Source organism: Indicator indicator, chromosome 22 (genome assembly GCF_027791375.1).
Source record: "Indicator indicator isolate 239-I01 chromosome 22, UM_Iind_1.1, whole genome shotgun sequence".
Classification (NCBI taxonomy): domain Eukaryota; kingdom Metazoa; phylum Chordata; class Aves; order Piciformes; family Indicatoridae; genus Indicator; species Indicator indicator.
The window spans coordinates 14459447-14476073 of record NC_072031.1 but is presented as its reverse complement, the minus strand read 5'-3'; the positions used below and the strand labels follow the sequence as shown (position 1 = coordinate 14476073).

General features: G+C 42.2%; 1 protein-coding gene across 2 annotated transcripts in view; it reads right to left on the bottom strand.

Moving 5' to 3' along the window:
* Positions 1–16383, bottom strand: part of USP22 (ubiquitin specific peptidase 22) — a 105705-nt gene extending 89322 nt beyond the window's left edge. For both annotated transcript variants that reach the window (XM_054390943.1, XM_054390944.1), the window contains exon 1: positions 16327–16383. The gene's annotated coding sequence lies outside the window, so the exon portion shown is untranslated. The remainder of the gene's footprint in view (positions 1–16326) is intronic.
* Between the last annotated feature and the right edge of the window lie 244 nt (positions 16384–16627).

The following is a 16627-nucleotide window of genomic DNA, read 5'->3' as shown; positions in this document are numbered from 1 at the left end:
CAGGGATGGGGCCTCAATCACCTCCCTGGGCAGCCTGCTCCACCACCCTCATGGTAAAGAGCTTGTTCCTAACATCCAACCTAAACAGTTTCTGCTGACACTGTAAAGTCTTTCAGGGAAAAGGAACTTGGCCAATGGTGTCTGTGCCAAGGTCTCATGTTATCAGTCACTATGAGAAACACCTTGCTGGGATGGACAGAATCAGCTCTATCACCAAACTCCACTCTGACAGCATCAAGCCACAACTGAGACACAGAGGGATCGTTCCACCTGAATAGCACTCGTTTGAGCAGCTAGTCACTGGAGTTACCTCTCTGATGTATCCTCATTGCTTACAGGAGGGTTTTCCTCAAACATCCACATGACAACACTCTCCTCTCCCATCACCAACACAAGAGGCTTTGCTTGCAATGCTTCCAACTTCACCTCACTTTGTATCAGATGTTGTATGGGCTTCCATCTCCCATTACTTCCACTTTACTTACTTTCTGTAGAGAAACTGAGAATGTTTTGGTTGTGCTAGAAGGTAATTTCTTACAAATGGATATAAGCAGAAGACTGAACTGCAGAGCAGCCTCAACCAGCCACAGGACAGATGACACTGTTTCTGTGTTCTCCTGTCTTCCCAGTAAATCTCCCTTCCCTGGTAATCAAACACCACAATGCACAAAGTGTAGTTTTTTTCAGAAGCTATCCATTAAATAACTTCTTTTTTTCTATAGCATATGTATGAAAACAAATGTTGTTCTGAGGGACCTCAGATCCTGTAGCGAAAAGCCACTGTTTTTCCTCTTCAGAGCTATGCAGTGTCTCAGAGACAGAACAACTCCTAACGTAAGGGTTTGTAGGAGGGACAGATGTGACCATGTAACAGTGGTGACCTGTACTCTCTATCATTTTCCAATGAGCTCAATTAACAAGGAGTTTGCAAGTTAAAGCCATAAATTCTAGGCACAGCCTATGTATCCTTGGGTATTTAGAGTGGTGTAGAATAAAAATTCCAACCAAGTAAGATAAAACGATAACCACTTAGCCTAGTTTAAATACTTGTAACTAAACCAAACAGTATCCTACAGACCAGTGCCCAGATATGCTGGCCATTATCAAACAAGAGTTCACAAAGATTCTCCTTCGTTTGAAAGGCCACAGATGGCAGAAAATTCAGCCTGGAGAAGAGAAGGCTCCAGGGAGAACAAATAGCAACCTTCCAGTACCTGAAGGGGGCTTCCAAGAAGGATGGAGAGAGACTGGTTGGAAAGGCCTGCAGTGATAGGATGAGGGGCAATGGTTTAAACTAGAGAAGAGCAGATTTAGACTGGATGTTAGGAACAAGTTTTCTTTACCATGACAGTGGTGGAACACTGGAATAAGCTGCCTAGGGACATGGTTGAGGCCCATCCCTGGAGATGTCAGGCTTGACAAAGCTTTGATCAACCTGATCCCCCTGCAGACGTCCCTGCTTACTGTAGGGGGGTTGGACAAATGACCTTTGGAGGTCCCTTTTGGCCCAAATCACCCTATGATACTAAATTACAGTTCTTCAGAATCTAGTTATTAGCACACATTCTTGAAGAAAACATACAGTTTCTACAGAACCCAACTACTGCAGACAACACAAGTAGCAATGGGGACACTGTTTAATCCCTTTTTAAAATTCCCCTCACCCTACCTGATGTGCTTTTCTTCCTTTATAACACAAAACAGAACTTCCTATAAGCAAACTCACAACAATTAGCCATGATCAGAAGTTCCCCCATCTATATTAGTGCTCCACTGGAATGTTGTTTTACTGTGTAATAGTTTTCCCTCCCTGAAGTCAGAACAGTCATAAAAAAGGGGGAAGGGAGGTTGACTGCACTAGTTATACAGCATCTGGCTATGCAGTAAGTCTTGAAATCCTTTTCTCTAGTGTAGCATATAGCCAACGAATCTGGCAAGAAGCAACTTTAAGCATGTGTTGCTGTGACAGCAATGAATTATCACCCCAGTCTGCAGCAAGATTAACACTTACAACCTTGGCATGAAGAGCAGTCTGCTCAGATAGTGTGTCAGGAGTGGTGTTCCATGATCAGACTTGAAAGGGTGGGCTCAAGGGAAGAAATTAAGGACCCAGAAATTCAGTCATTTGCCTAAACTGTAAACAAACAGATAATTTCTTAGGGGGAAGAAGGAAGCTGTGTACAGCCAAAGAAGTAAGAACACCAAGGGAAACTTGAGGTATAGAATGAAAAAAAGAGCTACTGAAAACAAGGTGTCTGCTTCCAGTAAAGGACGTACTCCACAGCACAAAAACCAACAAATTCAGTAACAGCCACCAGGTTTCTCCGGCATAACACAAAAACATTGAAGTATTTGGTCAAACCAACCTGCCATGAAATAAGCTGCTCTGCAAGCTAGGTGTAAATCACAGAAAGAAGCCATCATCAAGTCCAACTCAGGATGCTACTTGTGGCACATCACAGATTGTCCAATCTTTTGTGTTCTACAGCAGTAAATGCTGCGTTCTACACAGTATCCGAGAGTTAAATGTGGATTCAAAACTGGCTTTGTCCTCACTGGAAGGTCAGAAACAACACTACATCAAAAGCAAATCTTCTAAGGAGTTCTGTTTGGCAGATTCATGGTCATCCATTCCACTTTTCCAGCTGACCACTGAGAGAAGACACCTGAAAACAAAGCTTCTTACCAAAACACAAGCTTCTTAAACCAAAAACTGCAGAGGGAAGTGAATAAAGCCATTAAGCTGAAGAAAACATGGTGGACCCTCCTTCCTACTTCAAAATTCACCATACTTAGACCTTCTTTTACTTAGCCAAATTGACAGGACTATAAAGTAAGACTTTTGCTCTTGGATCTGGTTTGCTGAAGTTTTTCTAGAAACAGTCAGATTCCACCAATTGTGAGGTTCACCTCTAATCCAACTTCATTTCCTTCATGAACCACAAGAAATGTGTAATATTAATGCTGATAGAACTGATTTCCACAGATTATGTATTCTACTTCCAAGAACTTAACTTGAAGGAATTACTTTAAGAAGTGAGGCAGTGTGAGTTGAAACATATGAATAGGGGAGGTTAAGCATTAAGGAAAACCAGGACAAAAAAAGGATTTAATCTCTTAAGAGGAGGAAAAAAAAAAAAAAGATAAATCTAATTTTCAAACTATTAGTAGTCGCTGGATAGAAAAGCATGTGAATATGACAGGAAGAGTCTAGTGGGCAGCACAATCAACATGGGCTTACAATGAACACAGCTTTCTGCATGACAAAAGGAAAATATTACAGTTTCCCTGAAAGGCTTTATTTCAGGGGTATACCTGTAAGTAGATAACACAGCTCCAAAGTCTCAAATAGGACAGCATAAGAGAATTAAAAGAATAGGTGTTGAGATTTTTCTAGGGAAGTGATTGTAATTTACCTGCTAGCTTGTTAGGAAATTAGCTCAACTTCCCTGAGATCAGAAGCTTCTCTGGAAAAGGTAGCAAAAATCTTGTCTAGCAGCAGAGTAAACACTGACAGACCCTGTCAGACTGGAAAATTCCTTGGAAAAATAGAAACTGGGGAAGCGCTTGTAAAGCTTGCTGGTAAAATGAATGCTGTATTGGCTGGAAGACCAAGCTTCATCCAAGGAGCACAGTTTAGTGTGAAGCATCCACAAACTGGACTCTCAGAGAGATCACACTTACTGCTGTCATCTATAGCTGATCATTCAGGAAATCAAACCAGACCAAATCATCCCTAACAAAAACACACCTCCCGACTCCTGTGAAATTTCACGAGAAGGCTGAAGTACAAAGTGCTGGGGTTAGTTACCCCAGAGTAGCTTGTCCATTATTTCCCACCATACTTCTCTACCCAGTGCTCTGTTACTTCAAGCTAGCCTATCTTTCATGATAGACACAGCCTTAAATCATTGATCTCTGCTAACAGAAGACAAAATGACGACTCACAAATCTCTATGGGACCACAAAAATACCAACACTCTGCCTTCATGGAAGGAGATGGATACTATTTCAGTTGGAATGTGCTTGCCACTGCTTTCTGTGGTCCATTCTCCTTCCAGTTCACTCCTTCAGCAGAAAATCATTGGAGGAAGCCACAGGGCACATCTTCCTTGTCTATTCCCACTAGTATCCATAAAGCCCTGGAGGTTCACAGGGTGGGGTTTTTATCTCAAAGAAAGTAAATTGTTCTTCTGAGGAGAAAGGCCTTCTGACATACTATCATGCTGAGCTTATTAGCTTACTTAAATCAGACACTTAAAATAACTCACCAAAACAGGCTAATGCACATCAGTTTTGAGGTTGTGGTTCAGCATATTGAGTTCTACTGACTGCAGTAAATGCCACTGGAGTAAAATCCAGGCTTGACAGCTATTTTGGGCTGCTGGATTAGAAGCGTTAGCTGCATTAATGGGGCAATGAGAACAAAGTCTTCAGGGGCAAGAGAGCAACGAAGCATCAAGAAAGGTGGTGTAGAAAATGTCTACAGTCTGAGCAGCCACCAGGTGATACAGTTCTTCAAGGAATTTCACCCATTGACTGCCCTCATCTGCACAAGATGGCTATTTTCAAAGATGATGTTGCAGGGCACATCATCTGCCCATGAGGTTGTTCTGGTGCTGCTGGAAGACTACTCTGTCCCTAAGCTTGTTTTGGAATACACAAGGCTGAGGTAGACCAGTAGGCCCATCTAATATACTGCAGTAACAGCAACAACTGGCATTCTAAGAAATCAGCTGTTTTCAGTAAGAGCTATGAAATCAGCTACAAATAAAGGGATTAAAACTTCTGTTGCTTCTTATTTTGAGCACATTTAAAGTTATCATTCTCTGGCAGTAAAAAAAAAAAAAAAAAAAAAAAAACAAAAAAAATGAAAAATCACCAGCATTACCAAGCTTCTCCTTGTCTGGATATACCTCCTATATATTTCACAGTGCAGAAGCATAAAACAAGGAAAAAGGAGAGGCACCATACTCAAATTGTTTCAAAAGCTAAATATTGTATTATGTATCTCCTAAAAAAAACCAAAAAAAACAAACAAACAAACAAAAAAAAAAAAAAAAAAAAAAAACCCAAAAAAACACCACACACACAGTAACTGAGTACCAGGACAACCACTTGCCCCAGGATGCCCTGACAGGGTTGCAAAGCCAGCATGTCTCCTCAACCCTAGGAAGCATGTTGGGCTTTTGCTTTTATTGGAGTGCTGCTATTCTCCTGCTGTCTCCATCTGGCACATCAGTCTCACAGGGCCACAGCCAGCTGGCACTGCTCATAAGAGCCTTGAGGCTACTCTGGAGTAGGCCAGAGGAAAACCAGTACCATAAAGAGCTCATTTACAATCCCATTATCCCATCATCCTCAACGACACACAGCATCAGCATGAGCTAGGCACATGCCCCATGACCAGATGCTTTAAACCAACCAAAAATAGTTAAAACATCTTAACAGAGTTTGATTACAAAAGACAGAAATCTTAGAGACAGGTCTGCTTAAAAAGGGGAATAAGTGGCTCATAACTTGATTAGTTAGAAAAACACTATTCATTTCATTAAATTAAATGTAATATGAAAAGTGGATTTTCTCTAATAGCTGATCACAGATTACAGGCATTCTACACTCCCTGGTTCGTTTATTTTTCACAAGGAAACTGAAGTAGCAGCAAGTTATTCTGTACACAGAAATAAATTCTGCTGGCTGCAAACGAAAGACAAGTTTCACCCATCAGGCTCAGCACACACAGGTACAGCTTGCAGGACTTAACAACAGCAGTTCACTGCAGCAGTAACAGAAGTTAATCCACAGAACCTTTCAACTGAAGTTAGTATTACCCACATGCTGCAAAAGAAACCATTAGTAGGTGGAAAACCTTCAGACACAGTCAATCTGCCAGTAGCCAGGTCTGGAGAAAGGCAGCAGTTGCACACTGGCAGCAGTTGTTACTCAACCTGCCACACGCAGCCTCCAAGCATCACCACTCAGGTTCTCTCCCATCACCAACTCTCCCCCTCAAGCTACTGAGGCTACAGCTGTTCACCCCTGCACTGACACTGAACATACAGCCAATTCAGGTGAAATATTATTAAGAGGGGGAAAAAAGCCTTTTTCATCTTTATCTGTTCTTTCCGGTTTGCAGCGAAATTGCACCAACACTATGCAGCTAATGGTCTGACAAGAACATGCAGCCAAGAGCTGGGAAACCTTTAGACTGCTAGGGACAGACACACACCCCCACAGCTAGAGCTGGATTTCATGTTCCCCACTCACTAATCTTCAGCACTAACACACTTGAAGGTCTAAATTTCACACCTCTTGCTCTCCTCTGGGAAAATCCCATATTGCCCTGTCCTGCATCTCAATGGCATCTTCCTCACCCAAACCATTTTCCAATGCCATCAATACCCACAGATACAGACTAGGTTTTACATTTTAAATGAAGCTTTTTGAATGCATCAGATTTCTACCTCATCTTCTTGACATCCTTTTCTTATGTTCTTTTCACCTCTGCTTAACACAGTTTGTCTGCAAAACAGTTTCAACCTACAGGCACGCTGTGCTTACAGAAGTACTCTGCTTGCTTGATAAAGAATTGCTGTAATAAAGTTAATTCTTCAGGTTAGCACTAAACTGGAGTTGGTTTTCAATGGTCAGTCTGTTGCAGCATGCAGTCTGAGAGATAAAATCCCCACCTCCTACTGCCTGAAATTTCTCAGTAAGGGCCTGAAAACTTGCATTCCAATTTTGAGATGTCCCTGTGACCTCAGACATACCAGGATCTCTCCTCACAAGTTTCCTTTTCATAAAATCCTTAAGCACATGGATGAACAAAAGATTTACTCAGCCTCATGAAGCAATGTCTCTAATAATCCATGTGCACTTTTCATTTTCACACTTTGCAATACTTCACAGATACACAATGATATACTCTGCATAATTATGAACTTTGGTAGCACTCCACTGCTGTTTGTGATTTAGGCTCCTTCAATTACCAAACAAGTGGTCGAGAGCAACTCTTCTGCAGGTTTGAATCAATTCTAGTAACTGAATCAATGCACAAAAATTACAAATATGTAGAAAAGAAATTTAATTTCGTGAGGCACCTCTGGAACTTACACATCAAAGAAAGCTGTAAGGAGCAGAATTAGTATGTGACAAGGAAATGCATCACTAAGGGTAGTAAGATAAAATTATGCTGGACAAAGTGCAAGATGAATTTCCTTAGGGAACAGCCTCACAGTGACAGAACACAGTCCTGTTCCTCTCTATGCACATAATTCAAGTAACTCTTAAAAGTACTCTCAGTGCTTTTCTCAATTCTGTTCACCACAACATCATCCCACAACCAGAAATACAAAATGTAGTCACAACCAAAGAACTGAGAGTTCATCATTCAGATAAAAAACCCAAATAATTTTTGGGGGGGACACATTTGCTAAGAGCATGACAGAAGTCAGCAATGTGCAGTAAAGAAGATTATATGAGTTTCACCCTGGTCACTAACTGCCTAGCAGCACACTGATCCAGTTTAAGAACAAAACTGGGCAGTAATCAATGATAATGAAGCACAGCAAAGAAAAATATAAAACCCTAAGACATTTGCATTTGCTAGTGGAGGGCAGAGGGTCACAAAATCTCACCTAACATAAATAAGGTATTAAAATCAGTCAGCTATCTCAGCTGTCTTCACTTAGGAAGTTGCAGTACATCTGCTGGGCAATAAATCTTACCTTTATTTACCAAGTGCATTCAAAAGAAAGGCCCTTAATCTGCCTTGCATGTAGTAACAAGTCTGAATGCACAGGACAGAAGCACAAATTATAACTAGACAAACTTTGTGAAATAACATGGTGTGGTTCATACACAGGGAGAGGAAGATTCATCTTTTCTTTTTAAAGCAGGAATTGGAGCAGGGAGGAGGTAAAAATAAAGGTTATAAACTGCTGTTTTCTCTCCTTGTGCTAACACACTCTGAAGTAATAGGATTCAATTCTCTACTTTATGCAAAACAAAAGCTCTTTAAAAACAGAAGCAAAACATGTATATAAAAGCCCTGGCAGTCAATTCAGCAAGATGAATCCAAAGCCAAATCCTACTGAAAAAAGGCTACTTGGATGCATGAACTCCTAAGTGACAAGCAAGGCAATCACCACAAACGGAACTCAGTGCCACACCAGTGTCTGGTACTCCCTCATCCCCATCAATTAACCATATTCAAATATTGCAGGGCCTTTCATGTGTTTAGGCAAAAATAAAGTTAGTACTAATTTTTTAACTTTTACTCTTGGGATTTATACACACCACCTTCTTAGTTGTGGATTAACACGTATATGGATGAAAACTTGGTTTAATATACTTGGGCAAGAGCTGCAGATTAAGACAATAATGAAAGAAGATATATTCTGATAACCTCTTGACTGAAATGTAGATTAATTAGCTCTACAATTTATTTCTACACAAACACAACACATTACATTTATTAATTATCTTACATGTATGTGTAGAAGAGCTTCACTGTGTGCAAACCAACTGACACTGCAAAACAAGCATGGTATAAGAACAAGACTGTGGAAGAGTAGCTAAACCCAGGTTCTCTTTTCAGACAGCATCACATTTAGTGAGCTGTTTCTCTTTAATATGATGATATTTAATATTTTTGATGTTTAATAACCAAATTTGTTATATGACATGGGAACTTGCCCTAGCCACAACATTGATTCTAAAGAGACTAAATTTAAGGCATGCTGGAAACAACTTTTGTTACTATGTTAATTTTTTTTCTTTTTGAGTTTCACCTTGTTTTGTTCCCCAGTTTTTTGACACAATGACAGATTTAGTACACTCCAGACCTTCCCAGGGATATGCTGACATCACTGGTGATGCTACACAAAAGGTAGACATGTTAATTTCAAGCACCATTAAACACAGGAAGGGAAGAATGAGAAGTGGGTAAAAAGTCATCTTTACCATCTTGGAAAAACAGAAGAGACAGGCAGAGAAAAAAAAAAGTAAGAATTTTAAATTAGCATGTCATTTAAAACACCTTCAGTAACCATTCTACCCAAGTAAAGAAGTGAAATAAAGTTGAGTGTTTGCTGTAATTCACAGACAAGAGAACGTGACAAGATCGACTGCTTGCTGCTAATCAGCTCCCAACTGATAAAGTGAATCTCAAGTTACTTGGAGTCAACTGGTGTCTGGTAACAGCTCACTTCACTGATGGCCAAATAGGTCCTGAAACAGAAAATTACTTTTTCTTAAATGAGAAAGATAAGATGGGTAGAAGCTGCGCCAGCACTGAAGTAAAGCACTGATCATTCTGGAGTTACTATGCAAGTTGCATGAACGTGGTACCACCACTTGGAAATAATGGGTTTTGAACAAAAAAATGCAGGTTAATCTTGCAGCAAGTAACTCCTTACAACATTGATCGTGGTACCAGCTAATGCTGCAAAGTTCTTATCTTGAATTAAGCAGAGTGTACATAAAGGACTGCAAAATCAATATGTAAAAAGAACACAACTACCAAGACAGAGCTCTCATCCAGTCAGATCTATCAGCTCCTAGAACTGCTTCTGCTAAGAAAAGGTTCCCAATTCAGGCCTCTCAGATAACATATGGCTCTCCCTACACTCCAGGACTGCTTGCTGACAGCACAGCCCAGGATAACATAATAAACTGTAATGTCATCATAGCATTTCACTCACTTAGCTCCACTGCCTATAGGTTAACAAGAGATTGGATTGGAGATGGCTGCTCTAGGCAGCTCCTTCAGTCCAGTTCTAGAAAGGATCTAACGAAACTGGCTCTTTGCATGGTTTAAAAACAAAAAAAAACCCAAACAAAAACCCCACACTTTAAAAATACCTTCAGCTTGCCTTTCTTCTGTTGCCACTATAATTGACGCATAAGCAAGAGTATGCATAAGCGTATGCGTAAGGAGATGCATACACATCTCCTCACCTTAGATGCTGCCACATGCTATAAATAACCTCAAGAACCATGGGAACCTAAGAATTAAAATCCCAAACCCAACATTTTCCAATAGCTACCAGTCAAATGAAATGGACAGGTGACAAATCAAGCCTTACACATACCAGGAAAAAGATGTCCAAAAACTACAGTTCCAAGTCAATCACACACAACTGGGTAAAACTAGAGGTGCCAGGTTTAGTGGGAGAAACACAAGCTTTTAAATCAAGTTGATCTTTCCCTGGTTTAAATCAGCCACCCTTGGGAATCAAACTAACAGTTGAACAGCATTTTTTACAAACTAGAATCCCCACAGTACGTCCCAAAGGAGAACACGTTGTTTTGTTTGTTTGTTGTTTTGGGGTTTTTTTCCTCAGTAAGTCAGGAGCAGGGGAATCAGCAATTCATGAGCAGGCAACTTCCAGTATCACTCAGTAGCATTCACCTGTTGATTTGTTACTCCAGTTACTAAGACAGAAAATCCCCGTATGAAAGAAGAAGAGTAGAAGGTTTGAAAGTGATTTGCAGCTCCAGTTTCACGTTAACACGACAGATTAAGGCCTGAAACAAAAATGAAGGTATCAATTAACCTTTTTTGGGGGTTTAAAGCTTTGATGACTTAAAATACAGCTCAAAAGCTAATCCAACAAATCAAACAAAGCCATTCCTCTCCACTCACCTTCATACTATAGCCACCAAATGTTGAAAGGTTTCACCATTTTCAACATCAAGCAAGTAAGATCATTGACTACAGAAAAATTAAAGAGATGCTCCCAACAAACAGCCTGGCATCACTGAATCTAGACTACCAATAAGACTAAACCATAACCCTATTTTTTTCCTGAGTTTGTGCAGATTCCCCTTCTCTCTCTGCAACAGGGAGCTGACAAAATAATGAAGCAAACTGCATTTACTTTGCTCATTTGTCTACCTATCCGTATTTGTTTAAATAGAGAAGGAAATGGTTCCAGTAAAATTCTACTCATTAACCAGCTTCAGTGACAGGGATCTGCATAACCTTTACATCAGACCCGTGTTGACCTGGGACAGAGATGAGTTCAGGTAGGTCCACAACTCAAGAATTGCTACTCACCACCTCAGAGACCATGGCGCAAGACCAATTCCTAACCTTTGCCCAGAAAGCAACCCTCTCTCTAAAATACATGGCAGAAGATACAAAAAAGCCATTAACAGCACTAGGAAGAAGGTGGTCTTGTATTAGATTCTTCTTTGGTACCAGAGACAAACTCAGCAGAGCGTTCTCAATCTGGCTTGTCCCACATATGCAAGGCTCTGCTGTGTCTGGAACTACAATCTCCTGTCTGGATATCTTTCACACCAAAAAATCGTGTTGTCTTCACACCAAGAGGAAAAGGAACATTACCTTAAGCAGGCCTAAAGGCCGTTTAACTCCTTAGAGGCTAAGGACTAAGCAAGATTGTTCAGGTATAAAACTGAAGACCTCCTGAACAATGAAGCCTGCAGTTGATTTTGACAACTCTTATGGGCTTTCAGGGAGAAGGTCCTCACAAACCACAGCAAAGAAGAATATCATTCCTGAGTGGATCAGACAATTCACATAGGCAGTCAAAGTAGAGTATTCAGCTGAAAGAGATGCTCCTTCAATCCTCCTATTTCAAATTCTCCATGGGATTTGTAACCCAGAATTTTTATGCATATGCTAAAAACATTGTTTTTCTTCAAACTAAGATGCCCTTATTAATTTAAGCAATCAAAACATCAGGCCTAAGGAGGCAAAACCTGGTAAGGTTCCTTGCTCATCTGTTATGGTAGAGAGCAAACTGCCTAAGCAATACTTCCCTGTTCCTGGACAGCTATATAGCTGTAAGGGGAAAGAGAGAGAACAAGCATGCCTCAACAGGCACAAGATGAGATGTTCCACCATTAGCTTACCCTATGACTGCAAGGTTGTTTTAGCAAGAACATGTTGATTTAGACTGTGAACCACAGTATTTGCTAATGAAAACATGACATAGCATTCATTTGCTAGAGATATTACTAAGCTTTTTTCTACTTGGGAAGTTCAGAAATGAACCAAAGCCATTTCAGTTTTATGTATCTATGCATTATCTGTCCAATATGATATGGAATGAAGGAGTGAGGTCACAAGTGCATGGGGAAAAGGATACCTGAAAAAAGGTCATCACCTATAGAAGAAAATGTTTCCTCCTATCTGATAGCATCCATCAGTCTGAAGGGTCCATGTAAAGACAGAATAATAGGAAAAACAACAGCAGCTCTCAAAGAGGAAGAAATATGCTAGAATGCACCTACTGTCAGTGAGTGTACAACCCCTGACAGGCAATTATTCTTTGATCTATTGGTAGAAGCACAGAACAAACACTCTGAAATTCCAGATAGGACCTTGTGCACATCATGGCTGTGGTCACGATGAGCACTTTTTTCATCGAGAGCATTTTCAGAGCAGCAATAGTAAGAACCATACAGAACAAGAAAGAGTTTTCCTCCGAGGTGTACAGCTGAGTAGGACAGAATTTAATTGTAAATCCAGCTGCCCTTCAATCACTGAAATCATTACTTAGCAGCTCCTAGACTCTACATGTCTAATTTCTCAATGAGTACCAAAATCTACACTCACCACCGCAAAAGAGATTCTTCTCATCTGTAATTCTGAAGGAATAAGCAAAGGTTTTGAAGTGTGACCCTACAGAAAAATGGAAAAAGCTGACACAAGGGGCTGGCCTAAGTCCTTTTAGCATCCTCTGTCTGTTCCATAATTCCTGAATGGAGGGTAGCAGTGTCAAATTTAAGGACCTCTTAGACAGTGCTACTTAATTCAGTGTAAGATTATTTCCACATCAAAATATTCAAGGTAAAGTCCATGACCTACAGAAACACGGGCTTTGCCATCAGCTTATTAAACAGTTTCTAACTATTACAAACTAAAAAATCAAGAGTTACAGGTCGAAGTCCTAGAGCCAAGACAGTCAGCTCTGATTTTGTGCTGCTTCACATACAACCTAAGACCTGAAACCTATTTCCAATTTTTTAATCCCAATAATTACAACTTCAAGAACCATTCCTCAGACTTCTTCCTCTACACCTTTTGCTCGCCAGTCTGACAGGCAGGTTTTGTCTCTGCTTCAGCTTCACCATCAACATATTGACACCATGGCAAAGCCTTTACCTGCTTGCATGTACTACAACTGCTGCACTTCACTACTCTGGCCAACCTGCAGCAGGGTGAGGCAAGCTGCAGCCTCGCTCCTTCCTGTAGATACGACACACATTGTGACAGCTCAAATCCCGGTGTAGACAACGCTTCAGAAGCAAACATACTCCTAAAACCTTCACCAGAATTCCAGTACCTACAAAGATATATACTTTACTGCCTCTTGCTTCTGACTGACAATTCAAATAGCCAGTCAGGAGAGAGCTTTCCAACTGTAAACTGTGCTTTACAGCCCTTCTGTTCAAAACGCTGGCTGTAAAGCATACTGAACCCAGAGCTGAAGCTCATAAAAGCTTATTCACAGAAAAGGCAGGTATTAAAAACCAACAGCAAACAGCAAGCAGCAGTAAAATGGTCTTTCAAAGCATAATGCAGCAGGCAGTGTAAGTAAAGCAGGAGGAACGGACACTTTCTGCCCCCTGCAGTTGCCATTGCTATCTAAATTTTTAAGACAGCCTTAGGAGGGACACTAGTTACCATTCTAGAAACCCAACAGTCTACATCTGGCCATCACCAGACAGCCAAGACAGTTTTTACAGCTAGGTTCATCTAACAGTTTCACTGACCAATGCTTCCCACTAACCATCAACTACATGTCAAATGTTTCCTGAGATAAATGACTGATGTGATTGTCCTTGATTTTGCAAAAGAAAAATCACCTTTCAGCAAACCTTTAAATTGACCTCATCGTTTTGATTACAATTAAGAACAAGAATCCTTATCAATAGGCACTCTTAAGCAGTCAGACCTATGCTCCTAAAAAAAAAAAATATACATACACACATACATGTGTGTGTATATATATATATATATATATATATATATAAAATATTAAAAGACAAAGGACTGTTTTCTGGTTGTTAGGACTATAAACATGCCTCCAAATAGAAAATACCATTTTTCAGATTTCACAAACTGTGAAATGCACAGAAGGACAGAGAATTGCAGTAAAGAAATATTCCATGAAGAAGGTCTCATGTACATATGTAGGAGAGGTTAGTATCATAACTGTAATTTAAATACTTCCTTCAATCCTCATAAATACACAGTGGGAACTGAGCCCCAAATTCAGCTAGGAAAAAAGGTATTTCCAATTAGCCAATGTGTAATCATATCCTCCCATATATTTCAGGTCAGCAGAATTCTGGAATACAACTATTTTCAGAATGGTAGCCTGCTTGGAAAAGGAGGGAAATAAAACATTTTTAGCATGTGTTTGGAAAACTGATGTTTTTTCATGAGATGACAGATAATTCTGAAACAATCCTGTCCTGCTTCACGAGCCTGGCTGTGCAAAGAGGAAGTCAGAACAGATTGATTACAATGGAATATTATCTCTTTCCAGTTTTTTTTTTTTTTCAAGCAGCAAAGAACACATTAGACTTCAGAAGAAAAGCAGCCAACAGTTGCAGCATACAAATGGTGTGGCAGATTACACAAGATGCTCCACACTAGTGTTTTAAGTGGTAATTTTGCTAATGAAATTTCGTTGTCATTCTCCACATAACACTTGCTTTATATTTGTCTGAGACATTTTCCTTCCTCACTTGTCTTTTTTTTTTCTTCCACAGCACAAGCATGCTTTGTTTTCTCCATTTAAACCATAAGTATGCACTAATTTGTACTCTGACACACTAAAGGCTAAATAAAACCAGATTTTGATTAATATATCTCATAATATGGACTTGAAGGAAGTAATACCGAAAAAAAATTTTGACTATATTTTGTTGGGTTATTTGATAACTAAATACATTTAAAACACATCTCTCTTAGATGCCATCTTTTTCCTCTTTAAGTAAAAGCCTGGATTGTCCTAAGAACATAAACACAGAAAAATTAATAGCTGCCTCACCCCTGAAGTACATCTTTCATACTCTAGTTCTATTATGAATCATAAGCTGAGCAGCTTAATGCAAAGCAACTGGGATCAGTTTTCAATGGGTTGCTTCAACACAAACACCATCTGTGCTGCCCCCAAAATGAAGTTTTGCACCATGTAACTGTCCTGCTCCCCTCTCCAAGTCATGAATATGATGCCTGATAGAAATTTGCCAGGTGACTTCGAAGTAAAACCAGTTGATTTGCGGGGAAAACAGTAATTAGTTGCATAGCGAAAAGTCCTCCAGAACATGCATGTGGGAATGAAGGTAACTTTAGAAGATACATGGGAAAAGTGCTCTTCTCGCGTTTTGTCTCATTACAGGATTTTTCTTCTGGTCTTTGCCTATGCAATGCAACGCCCCGAGCACCGACACGCTCCGAGAGCAAACTCCCCTGTCCCCTCTATTCCAGACCAAGTCAGCTCCTTGCCTTCCCCTGCCCCACTATAGCAGGACTCCCCTTTTCCAAGTGGATCATCATCACAAGCAGCTTGACTTTTTTTTTTTTTAACTTTTTTTTTTTTTACGAATGAAAAATAATAATACAAAAATAAAAGCAGTCTCCTCCCAGGCCTCGGGGCCCCACACACACGCTCCCAGCCATTGTGTTTGCCTGCTCTCCCCACGCACACGCCAACACGCTCCGGGCGGCCCCGCAGCAGCCCCCCGGGCTCGGGCGCGCCCCCGCGGGGCTCCCCACTAGGTCCCGGCGGCACAAAGCTCCGCCGCAGGCCGGACGTGCCCGTTGCCCCGGGGGCCTCCCCTTCCCCCACCCGCCGCCGTATTCCGGGAAACCCGCGCCGCCTCCCGCACCTCCAGGAGGTGGCGGCGGCGCTGCGGTACAGCTCCGCTGCGGAAAGCCGGCCCCGCCGCCGGGGCAGGTGGGAGGGAGGGAGGCCCCCGAGGCTGGCTGCCGCCTCCATCCCGGTGACCAGCCCCGCTGTACACCCCCGCCCCGGAGGCCGCAGACACCGAGCGCTTCGTCCTCCGTCCCCGCCAACAACCGCATGCCGGAGCACGGGCCCCTCGGGGCGGGGACAGGGCTGGGGGAGGCCCGGGCCCACCTGCCCCGTAGGGAGGGAGGGAGGGAAGGCGGGCGGGGGAGCCGTCCCCTCCCCGCAGCCCGCGGGCAGGCCGAGGCGGCGGAGTGCGTATTAGCTGTGGAAGGAAGGAGCGGAGGGCGGGTGGGTCGGGGGAGGGAGGATGGGGAAGGGACGGGAAGAGAAGGGGGGTGGATGCGAGCTCCCCCCTCCGCTCCGGTACCTTGCGCTTCCTGGTCTCGGCCGAGCCGCTCCACACGAAGCACTGGTAAATCGCTCGTAGGTTCTGCTTCCAGTTCTCCACCTTGAAGCCGGTCACATGGCAGCACCCGGCCGCCGGCGGACTCATGTCAGACCCCCCCACATCAATCCGCCCGCAGACGGGCCGGGCCGGCGGGCAGCGAGCCGGCCCCTTCCCCCCCTCCGCAGCAACCGCACGGACACGGACGCGGGCACGGGCCGGGGCGGCCGCGCGCCCGCCCGCGCGCCCCCCCGCCGCTGCCTCGCGCCCGCCCTCAGGGGCT